The following is a 12,643-nucleotide window of genomic DNA, read 5'->3' as shown; positions in this document are numbered from 1 at the left end:
TATAATCAAAATATCAAATAACATGATATTTTATATTAATTTCCTCAAATAATTAATTTATTAATTAATCTATTTATTAAGACTTAATTAATAAAAAAATTCACCATAGACCTCCAAGATAAAATATGAAAACCCATCATAGAGAAAATCACTCAAAATCAGTCTAAAGGATTAAAAATCACGAATCATGTCATCCGACACATTCGGTGGGTAAAATATCCAGATACTTGTCCTACCTTACTAGGACATTTGACTTAAGGGTTTGGGATTTGGACTTGAGAATTTATCTCCCTTCTCTTATCATTGAGCTAGTGTAATAGGGTATGCTCATCCTGGCAATTTAGGGAAGTCGATACCTGGTACCTGCAACCTGCAGAAAAACCATGCATGTACATACAATATATAATGCTAAGCTATACAGACAATGGCAAGAAGTGGTGCATCATGTAGATCCCGACTAAGCAGGTGACTACGACTCCCTTCCTTAACCATATCAGAAATGCCATACAATGAGAAAAAATGCACACCATACACATGCAAGTATGGGGTAAGTATCCATAATAAAACACATGAAATAATAACCATCAACTAATCATCAACCATAGCTGAGAACAATATAATGATCATCATGTATGCATGAAATGTAAAGTCTAAATGATCTCATCACATAATCTCTGGATCCATAATATAATGTCTGATAGTCTCAAAGCAATACCATTAATTCATCAACATAAAACTAGTCCATCATAGTCTGATAATAAGTCTAGAAAAGATGTGAACGACGGTAGGCACTACACTAGTTTAGGGATAGAATTGCCCAATGTCATTTGCGAGCATATAGGCAAATTGGAAAACACTTTAGAAGAGTAGGGACAAGAAAGTAACATATCCGGTCATCTTTAATCAGTTCCCACCTACATACACATACCATCAATCATTAACATTAGCCATATCTTATTTTTTAATTCAAATATCATTATTTCATTCCATTATGATATTATAATGGATGCACTTTTAAGAAAAATAAATAAACTCACCTAAATTTAGTAATAAAGTTGTGGAAGAAGAGAGCAATTTCAAATCTTGCCAAATTGTTTCCTGGATAGAGTCTAGCACCTCTAACAAATGGCATATACCATGGATTTTTGGATAGAGTCTAAAATTTAAAAGAATAAGTTTAATCAAATTATGATTTTGTTGTACATAATACCATTCATAGTTTATAGAAGTTTATATTTAAACAAAAATAGTTACACACTAGGGAAGACTCAATTTTGCTAGCCCCATGGGTTGAAAGTGAATGGATCAGGATAGTATTTTCATCTAAATGCATGGCAACTAGGATTACAAACACTGTCCATCCTTTGCGAAATAACAAAATCTGCATTTGCACTTAGTTAGTTTTAAATAGTGTAACATTAGGCTTATAGAATTCCTTTCCTTATACTCTATCAAATTGAAGATTTCATAGATTAGAACCTTTATACTTAATATTTATTGTTTCTTCTCTATAAACCCCTTGGCCTGCACTACCCAATCAAAGAGATTCTTTTATCACCTAGTAAAAATCAAATCAAGAAATTAATGTCAATTTGTATTTAATGAAACTAAACCAAGTTGTCATCTCAAAAAGAGATATTAATACTAATATTATATAGTATGGGTAACAAATTTAGATCTTTAAAATTAGATTTTGTACTTACACAATGAATGAATTTCATATCTTGATAATTGTCCCATGTTAACTTTCTATTGCCATTGTCCTTTAATAGAGAATCATGCTCAGCCTGCTTAACGAAAATATTAGGTATCTTAAAAAAATGTTTGTAATAAATTTATCATAACCATAAGACATGACTTAAGACTGATAAGTTGTGTGTACTTCACTCTCTTTCTTTCTCTATATCTATATATCATTTTGAGACATTTAGTTTATTTGTCTCATATCTACCAACTTAAAAATTACCATATTTTAGATGCACATCACATAATTTTCACCCTTACCACTTCCATATTTTAACCTTTAGCCTTGAATTTCAAGGAACCCTTTATTGAGTTATTTTTATTAAAAGAATCCAACTTGTCCTTTTCACAAGTGAACACAAAACACACATCTCATTAATCACATTTGATATTGCTATCCACCCTAGTATACTACTCATGTGCTAATTTCAAATAAGTTTTATCAATACATAATCTATTATTTTAATTTCAACTATAGTTAAATGCTCACTGTGAGCTCCTCCATTGCTTTTGGGTTATCTATGAGAAATTTAATAGCAAATGCCATGGTTGTGGATGAAGTTTCATAACCAGCCAACATCATAAATAATAAAAAATCTCCAATAATTTCATTTGACCATGACTCTTCTTTCAAAATTCTTGTCAAAAGATCATTACAAATCACTTTAGGATGATGTCTTCTTTCCTCTATACACTCTTCAATCTTTCTTAGGAATGTTTCCCTTCCCTACATTACTCATCAAGAAATATTAATATTTTATTGGAATAATTTTTAATTGATCAAATATTAATAAAATTAAATTGAATACCTTAATTCCTTTTGCATGATTAGATCCTAGAATTTTGATGGGTATTTGAAGGATAGCTAATAGATATGCCACAAAAGCTTCATAAATTTATTTTGAATCTTCATAAGGAGGTAAGTCCAACAAATTTTTTCCCATAATGTTCAAGAGAACCTAAGAAGAAGATATATTAAATGTCAAACATGTTATAATAATTATACTATAATATACATAAATCTTTTGGCACATCAATTGGAGAACTTCAATCAAGACAAAATTTTAGATTTCTTGAGACATATTCCTTCCACATACTTGTAATTTCTATATAAATATTAGAACTATATTTAATCTCACTTTTGTTTCTTTAAATATTTGTGTTATTTATTACTACTAAATAAAAAGAACAACGAAAGGAAATATTTCAATAAGGCGAGGAGTTAAATTTAAATACATGTTGACTCAAATAATTATAAACTACTATATATAAATAGGAAAAATGACATTTATATATATTCTAATTTATTTCTATAATTTTTAAAAAGAAATTACTTAAAGACATGAAACATATACCTGTATGGCATTCCTTTTGAAGATGAATGACACCTTTATTTTCCCATTTCTCCATTGCTAATGTGAGGACATTTTGTAAATCATGCATGAACCCTGACATAAGATTCTCATTCTTGAGCAAATTGGTAGCAATTTTTTGGAGTTTCCTTTGAAGATCACCTTGGACATTGAGTATACCATATTCCCCAATGAGATCTTTAAAAGACTTGGGGTAATTGGCTTGGAACAACCTGTCATCATTTTGGAAGACATATTTACTGAACTTTTAGATCTACTAATATAACTATGTATGTTCTTCCAAACAAGTTTGTAGAAAAAATTGGTCCATACCTTCATTATAAATCATCTCAATTCTTTCATTGCCACCTAACATAGAAACTTAGAGAATCCATTTCAATAATGTAATTTTCAAGTAATATTCATTGATGCATGTTTCATCAATAGTGGTTCATTAAAACTCATTTTCCCTGAGAATGAGAATGAATAATACACATAGCACCTATTGTAACAAGATGATGTTCATAGAGGTCAATCATTGAGGATTAGACCCTTAAACATCACACAAAATTAAAACTGATCTTTTAACACTTTTAGCTTAGGAATCAAGTCTTGATGTGTGATGTTTTAGCCATCCAAACATTAAACCTTCTATCAACATCCACCATTTTATTACTACTCCAACTCAAATACACTTAACCATAGAATTTCTCTACAAATAAACCCACTTAGTTTATTTCCCAACAAGATCTTTCAAAGACTACAGACAATTGGCTCGAAACAACTTGCTTTCATTTGACAAAACATATTCACTAAACTCTTAATCCACTGCACTCTTATTCTCATTTAACTTAACCAAAATGAAATTGAGTTTATGATGAACATTTCCATCAGAGTTAGAAAAGAGTTTTATGTCTATGATTATGGAAATTAGCACTAAGACAGATTTAACACAGCAAGAGGGATAATATAAAATGAAGCAGATACAATTGCCTATTGGCATGGTTGAAGAGATCAGAGACCTTGATAGAAACTAATGGATTCTCTAATCACTGGCCATCCACTAGATCCAGGTTGCAGTGATATTTCCTAGCCATTGCTATTTCTTAATACTATTTTCCATACAAACAATGTCACACACAATACTACTCCCATTACAACCCAAAACAACATTTCCTCCATTCTTCAAATCTTTCAAGAATAGATTGAAAATCTAATGAAGTGCAAATTCATCTCTCTAAGTCCCCATAGATCTCTTTAAATATATCTCTCAACTCTCAACAAATTGAACTATGGAATTGATTTCTTTCATCACAAAGATGGTATTTGTTGTCTTTTTCCAATGAGGAACTTTTTCAATGCTAGATCCTTACTATTGTTATTGTTATTATTGTGAGATTTAGCGTACACATGATAGTTCAGTAGTGTAGCTCATAAAGTTTTGAAAAGTACCTTTATATGTTTGTGTAGGAAAATAAATTATTTGCTCCAATATTTTCATCACAATGATTTTATTTCCATTTGACTTTATCATTTCAAGAGGAAAGCGAATACAAATTAAGGCATGCCACATGAGGGAGAAGCCTTTCCTATCCTCCTTAGATTTTTTTGGTACAATTTGTGTGATCCTATTGATGGCAATGTTTGGGCATAAATGGTAATGTTTGATGCCCAATATCTTAAAAATTATCTTTAAATCAAATTTTAAGTTATTTTTTATAAATAAATAAAAATGAAAAAGAGTTGAGGAAAAACTAGTAAAAATATGTCTTTTTCCAACTAGAACTTATTGCTTTTCTTTATAAAGAAAAAATATTAAAATAATTGGTAGATGAGGTTAGTTATATATAAAGTGGACATTAATAATTTAAACTGATATATATCTACAATTTTTAAAAATGATTTATAAATTTAAAAAATGGTATTAAGGTTATGATTAGAATATTTTCACCAACATATTTTTTAGTGGCTAATATTGGTAAATTGGCTAATTTTAGATTTTTTTGGCTAGTAATTTGGCTAATAATTTTAGATTTGATACAACCTAAATCACCATAGTTTTATTAAATTTAGTTCTAGAATATTGAAAATCGCTCAATAATTTATTTTATTGAAAAATTTAAGCTCAAATATTTGCCACAATATTCATTACATGATTAGATTTGAGTCACTGAAATATAATATATTAGTGGAGAAAAATTGAACTGACCAATAATTATCATAATTATTAGTTACTTTAGGGACATATCACCAATACTTAGTTTTCACTATTGATTTAAAGAATATGTAATGATCCTCATAATATTCCATGAGGTTTAAAAAAATACAATTTTGATTTTGTAATATTCCATGGTGATTAATGAACTTCCTATTATTATTGAGATTCGTCAATATTTTATACAAAAAAAATATGATTAAAAATTAATTGCCAATATTAATCATATTTAGAATAAAAAATTGAGAGATTCACGAATAAAAATAAATGATTTTTATCAAAATAATGAAAGATTCGCCAATATTTTATAACTTTTTTTGGAGGCGGCTTTCTTAAAGTTTACCCTAATTTTCACAATAGTATTATAATTATACTTTTATTCAAGGTTATATATGTAAATATGTATCTCTTGGAAGCATGAATGTTGATGATATTTTATGAGGGGGTATTGTAGAAACATGATTAGATCATTATCGTGATGATATGTTACATTCATGACTATGTTTATCATTGATGTCAACATAGTAGTATTCTGTGGTATCTAATAGAACAACAACGGTAAAGATCAAGTTGTTATGGACACTTTAGCATTTGAACCAAGCAAGGTTAATGGGAGATACTATGAAGTGTCTAGTATATGTAGCTAACCTCAGAAGCATAAGATATTAAGTCTAGAAGAAGTTATGCAAGTTTTGATGAAGACTAATTTGAGATAGAGTTTACAGAAGCATGTTTTGGTAAACTTGTTACATCTCTTAGAAGATTTGTTATTCTGATGAGCTGAAGTTAAAGATGTGAAGAAGACATTTTTGAGATGATGTAGCTAAGATCGCTCATTATAATGTCACACATACAAAAAGTTACTCAAGTTACAAGATGAAAAACTAATGTTATCACTATGTATAATGTGTTCTTAATGAGGTCCTATAATAATTAATTGAGAAGGTGTAATAGCTAACTCAGGAAATTATTTTATAGATTTGTTATAAAGGAAGGACTTTTTTCTTTATTATGTATGAGATGTATAAATGATTGCAAGAAGTATGAAGAGCAGAATGGGACGATAAACAGAGTAAAGTGAAGGTGAAGAAAACTTTATTATGAAGATTCTATTATGAGATCTAAAGTTTTATGTTTGGATCTGAGGTTCATGACCTAGTCTAAAGACAACTATTCTACAAGGAATAGTTGAATGATTAGTGGGATAGTGAGTTCAGTGGTCTTACCCCATAAACTATTTGGATAGTGGGTCCTTCTACCTAGTACAACTCCTGACAAGGTTGGAATCTCCTAATAGGGATTCAAAGTATCCTAATAGGGACTCATATGTACTAAATGTTTTAATAGACTCCTACTAGAGTCCATCCTCTAATAAGGAATATTTATACTAGTACATCATCTTGTGGGCATCATTCCCACTAGGGTTTTCCCTCTGATCAAGGCTTTCCCTAGTTAAAAAATCTAGAGTAATTGTCTATGTGTATCTTAGTATAGTTGTTTTTTACTTTGATTAAATGGTTAAGATTATTTAAGGTTGATAATTATTCAATAACCAATTCACCCTTCCGATCCCTTCTTAGTTACCTTGGTAGACTATTGTTTCTAACAATTGGTATTAGCACCAGGTTTTTGAAGATAAAGTTTAACAACTTTGGGAGATCCATGGCAAACATATTCAGAAAGGATAGTTTGAAGTTTGATGGAACAAATTATGAAAGTTAAAAGAAAATGATGAACATACATTAGTTGGGTATAGGGTCAAGATATTGGATCTTAACAAAATCATAAAATACAATTATTATTGAAAGTGCTTTGGAAACTTGTACTGAGGAAAAGAGAGAACTTTTATGTGCAACATGAGAGATAGAAAAGCACTATTGTTTGTACTTCCTAAAATTGAGTACAACTAGGTAAAATCACTTAATACTTCTCATGAGATTTGGAAAGCTTTGGAAAATAGTTTTGAAGGTGATTAAAATTCTTAGAAATTGAGGCTACAAAGATAGATTTGTGCATTTCAAGATACTAAAATGATGGAAGATGAATCTATAAGAACATGTGTAGGTAGGATATTAGAAATTACTATAGGTGTCAGATCTTAAGGAGGAACCAAGTATGATGATGAGGTGATCTAGAAGATATTGAAGAGCTAACACCACCTTTTAAGCAAATAGTTAAAATGATACAGTTTTTGATCTCTTTTATCAAAAAATTTCATGAAGGAAACATTACTTGGGAGACTTGAAGTAGTTGAAAATGAGCTTAGACAGTCTAGATAATTGACTTGAAATACCTTTCAATGCCCTAAATATTCAACCTAGTTTATCAAGGAGCATAAGTGATAGATGAGACTTTGTTAGCAGTAGCAGATTTGATGAGGATAGAAAGATAGAAGGAGTAGCCCTTCTGGTAAGAAGAGAAAAGGATGGTAAGAAATTTTTTAAATGTTTGACTTGTAATGATTTTGGTCATTATGCAGCTAAGTGTCCAAAAAGAGAGAAAATTTATAAAGGAAAGCTGGAACCTGGAAGAGATAGAGAGTCTTTGTATGTAAATGAAGAAGATGAATTTGATGAACAAGTAGTAAGTGCCAATGATGATGAAATAGGATTTGTAGCTATTAAAGAAGAAAGTCCAGAGAAAATGACTTTGGTATCATAGGTTGAAAATAAATCAAATTGGATAATTGATAATGTTTGTTCACATCATATAACTAGCTATATGAACAAGTTTGTTGACTTCAAAAGTCATGATGGAGGCATTGTCAGACTTGGAAACAATGTAGTGTGCCATGTTAAAGGTATTGGATCTATAACTCTTGATGGTAATCTTTACTAACACCAAGAATGAATATTTTGTTGATGGTTTGAAACATAATCTTTTGGGTGTTGGACAACAAGTAAATAAAGATTATTAGTTATAGTTCACACAAAAGACATGCATGATTAGAGACAAAGATGGAAAGGTAATTAGAATAGGAACCAGATCTAGAGGTAATTGTTTTCAGCTAAATCCAATTGAAATGACATGTTTGGCTGCTATGGTAGATGACATATGGTTGTGGCATAAGAGAATTTTTCATATAAATTTAATATGTTTGTTGTTAAAGATTTTCCTAAGATTGTTAAGCCTACTAACACAATTTGTAAGTAGTGTGTATTGGCAAAGCATACATGAACTTCTTCTCCCAATAAGAAGTTTACTACTACAAAAAAGTTGGAAATTGTACATATAGATCTTAGTCGTCCTATGAAGACTAAAGAATTCTATGGTGAAAGGTATTTCATGATTTTAGTTGATGACTTTTCTAGAATGATGTGTGTTGCATTTCTTAAAGAAAAATCTAAGGCATTTGATAAGTTCAAGATATTTAAGAATAGAGTTGAGAATGAATCAAGTGTAAAGCTTAAATGTTTAAGACTAGATAGAGGAGAAGAGTTTACTTCAAATGAGTTTAACATCTTTTTTGAAGCTAATGGGATCAAAAGACATTTATTAGCTCTAAGAACCCTTGAACAAAATGCCATTGCAGAGAGAAGATATAGCTCAGTAATAGAAGTAGCAAGAGCTATGTTAGCCAAGAATGATGTATCCAAGATGTTTTGGAAGGAAGCTATGAATACAAAAATCTACACTATGAACATAGTTCAAGTTAGGACAGACACAAACAAGACCCCCTTATGAACTATGGTTTGGTCACTGACCTATAGGTAAGTATTTTAAATTTTTTTGTAGCAAATGTTACATCAAAAGAGATGATGATATTGGTAAGTTTGATGCTAGAAATGATATTTAGGTATGTTTCCTGGTAATTCATTGAAAAATAGAGCCTACAGACATTATAATCTGAGAACTAAGAGTATTTTAGAAAGTACAAATGTAAAAGTTGATGAGAAATTCAAGATACAAGAAAGAGTAGTTGATTACAATTTTGATGATGAGAGTGTTGTTACTAAACTAAGGAATGATAAAGTATTCTTTGATACTAATAATGATTTTTAGAATAGAGAGAAAAGACATGAAAAAATCTTGGAGCCTTCAATAGAGCAAAGAGTTGAGATAACAACTCCTACTTTTGGTAAGAATATGACAAAATATCATCCACTAGAGTAGATCATCAGAAGAAGAGATAAAGGTGTGATGAAAAGAAGAAAAATCAATGAAGAACTCTATCTGATATCTCAAGTTGAACCAAAGAATGTAGATCAAACATGTAAAGATGACTATCGGAAGAAAGCTATGAAAGAAGAATTAGATTAGATAGTAAACAATTAGACATGGGAATTGGTCTCCAAACCAACAAAAAATAATGTGATAGGAACAAAATGGGTATGCAGGAACAAGATGAATGAACAAGGTGAATTTGTTAGGAAAAAGGAAATATTGGTATGTAAAGGTTACTCATACTAAGAAGGAATAGACTATGACAAAACCTATGCTCATGTGGCAAGAATAGAAGTACTAAGGCTACTCTTACCTATGTAGAACATAAGGAATTTGAAGTGTATCAAATGGATGTCAAGTTAACATTTTTGAATGGAGAACTTGAGGAAGAGGTATACATTGAAAAACCCAAAGGTTTTTCTTTAATATATGATAAGGACATAGCATGCAGATTGAAGAAAGAATTGTATGGGTTGAAGCAAGCACCCAAATTTGGTATGCAAGGTTGGACAAGCATTCAACAAAGCTTAGATTTAGCAAAGGTATGGCAGACTATAATATATAATAGAAAGAAATAAATGATGAATTGTTGATTTTGGTAATATTTTTTGATGATATCATATTTGGAGGAAATAATGATGAAAGTGACAAGTTCGTAGAAAAAATGAAGAAGGAATTTGAAATGAGCATGATATGAGAAATGGAATACTTCCTAGGATTATAGATTGTGAAGGACAAAGAAGGAATATTTATTTCTCAAACTAAGTATTTGAAAGATCTACTAAAAAGGTTTGGTTTGGAAAAAAGTAAACTAGTTAGAATGCCTATGGTAACTGGACACAAGTTATCTACAAAGGATGAGACACCTACTATTGAGTAGAAGAAGTACAAAGCTATGATTGGGGTGTTGCAATATTTAACTCACACAAGGTTGGATATATAAAATGGAGATGAAATTATTGCAAGATTTCAAGCTAATCCCAGAGAAGCACATTATGCAGTAGCCAAAAGGATATTTAGATACCTTAAAGGAAAACCAAAGTTCAAATTGTGCTATGATATATCTAATGATCTCATTTTATATTCTTATATTGATGCTAATTAGGAAGGTAGTATGGATGATAGAAAGAGTACCAATGGTGGATCCTTCTTTGTTGAAAGAAGATTGGTATCCTGGTTAATCAAGAAGTAGTACTGTACCTCACAAAGTATAATAGAAGTAGAATATGTTTTCACAACAAATAATTGTAATCAAGTTGTTTGGATGAAGTGGATGTTAAAGGATATTAGGATAGAATTCAATGAACCTATTGTCATACATTGTGATAACACAAGCACAATGAATATGTTTAAGAATCCAATGTTGCATTCTAAGACTAAGCACATTTCTATCAAATATCACATGTCGAGAGAGAAAGTTATAGAAAAGTAAATTAGATTGGAGTATGTAAGCACCAAAGAGTAGATTGCAGATATTTTCACCAAGCCACTTCCTAAAGAGACTTTTGAGTATTTGTGAATTATGCTAGGGGATATACCCCTTCCAACATCAGAGTAGATGATGCAAGAGTGCATTAGTCTAGTGTAACAGAGCACTATTATTTCTCTAGACCGAATGCTAATGCTTCCTATATGGGAGAGTATCTATGATGGATAGAGTCATCTAAGACTCTTGTTCAATGTTATTTTGACTAGTGTCTTTGGAAACTTGAGAAAGTTAGAGACAATTGTTGTAGAGATTGACAGTTGCTGAAACCTTTGACATTGATGTCAATGGGGGAGAAATTATAGCATGAAAAATAGTTTGATATAGAGTACATTGAAGGGAGATATTTTAGCCAATATACATCACATTGAGGTATATTAGTGGAGGAGAATGATTGATGAAGAGGATTTCAAAAGAAAGGATAATAATGTTTTAATGTTGCTATAGTTTAAATTAGATGTTTTTCATCTATCTTGTAATCAATGAAAAAGGGGGAGATTGTTGGAAACATGAATGATTATGATATTTCTATGGGGGAGTATTGTAGAAACATGATTAGATCATTATTTTGATGATATGTTACATTAATGAATATTTTTTTCATTGATGTCAACATAGAATTTTTTTGTGGTATTTGACAAAAGAACCACTTTACAGATCAAGTTGGTATGGATATATAGTTGAGAATTTTCACTAAGTGAGGTTAATGGGAGATACTAGCTACTAAGTGTCTAGTATGTGCATCTAACCTTAGAAGCATAAGATATTAAGTCTGGAAGAAGTTATGCAAGTTTTGATGAAGACTATTTTGAGATAGAGTTTACAAAAGCATGTTCTGGTAAAATTGTTATATCTCTTAGCAAAGTTGTTATTCTGAGAAGCCAAAGTTAAAGATGTGAAGAATACATTCTAGAGATGATGTAGCTAAGCTCACTCATTATAATGTCACATGATCAGAAAATTATTCAAGTTACAAGGAAAGAAATTAATGTTATCACTAAGTGTAACACGTTCTTAATGAGATCATATAATATTTAATTAAGAAGGTGTAATAGCCAACTCAAGGAATTGTTTTATGGATTTGGTATAAAGGAAGGACATTTTCCTTTATCATGTATGGGATGTATGTAAGAAGCTCAACGAGTGGAATTCAAAGATAAGTAGAGAAAATTAAAGATGAATAAAACTTCATTACTGAGCTTTTATTATGAGATTCAAAGTTTGATATTTGGATGCAAGGTTTGTGACTTGACCTACAAGGTCTGATAGTGGTTTTTCTGGTTGATAGGATAGAGGAATGAGGTTAAAGTACAGTATAGACAATTATTCTGCAAGGAATAGCTAAAACATCAGTTGGACAGTGAGTTTAGTGGCCTTTCCCTAAAATTTGTTTGGACAGTGGGTCCTCTCCCTTCTACAACTCCTAATAGGTTTAGCACAACTCCTAACAGGGTTGGAATCTCCTAACATGGATTCAAAGTCTCCTAACAAGGACTCATATGTACTAAATATTGTAATAGACTCCCAATAGGGTCCATCCACTAACAAGGAATATTTATATTAATACATCATCTTGTGAGCATCATTCCCACTAGGTTTTTCTCTTTGATCAAGGGTTTCCCTAGTTAATAAATCTAGTGTAATTGTGTATGTGCATCTTAGTATGTTTTTTATTTACTTTGA

The 12,643-nt window shown here is 30.5% G+C and overlaps 1 pseudogene; it reads right to left on the bottom strand.

Moving 5' to 3' along the window:
* Window positions 1-823: 823 nt before the first annotated feature.
* LOC149561729 (cytochrome P450 720B2-like) lies at window positions 824-4,192 on the bottom strand (annotated as a pseudogene).
* Window positions 4,193-12,643: the final 8,451 nt, after the last annotated feature.

Source organism: Cupressus sempervirens, chromosome 4, assembly GCF_028749045.1.
Source record: "Cupressus sempervirens isolate cs-2001-9-10 chromosome 4, ASM2874904v1, whole genome shotgun sequence".
In the NCBI taxonomy this organism is placed as follows: Eukaryota; Viridiplantae; Streptophyta; class Pinopsida; order Cupressales; family Cupressaceae; genus Cupressus; species Cupressus sempervirens.
Note: the sequence above shows the minus strand (reverse complement) of the source record. Positions and strands in the feature narration are given on the sequence as shown.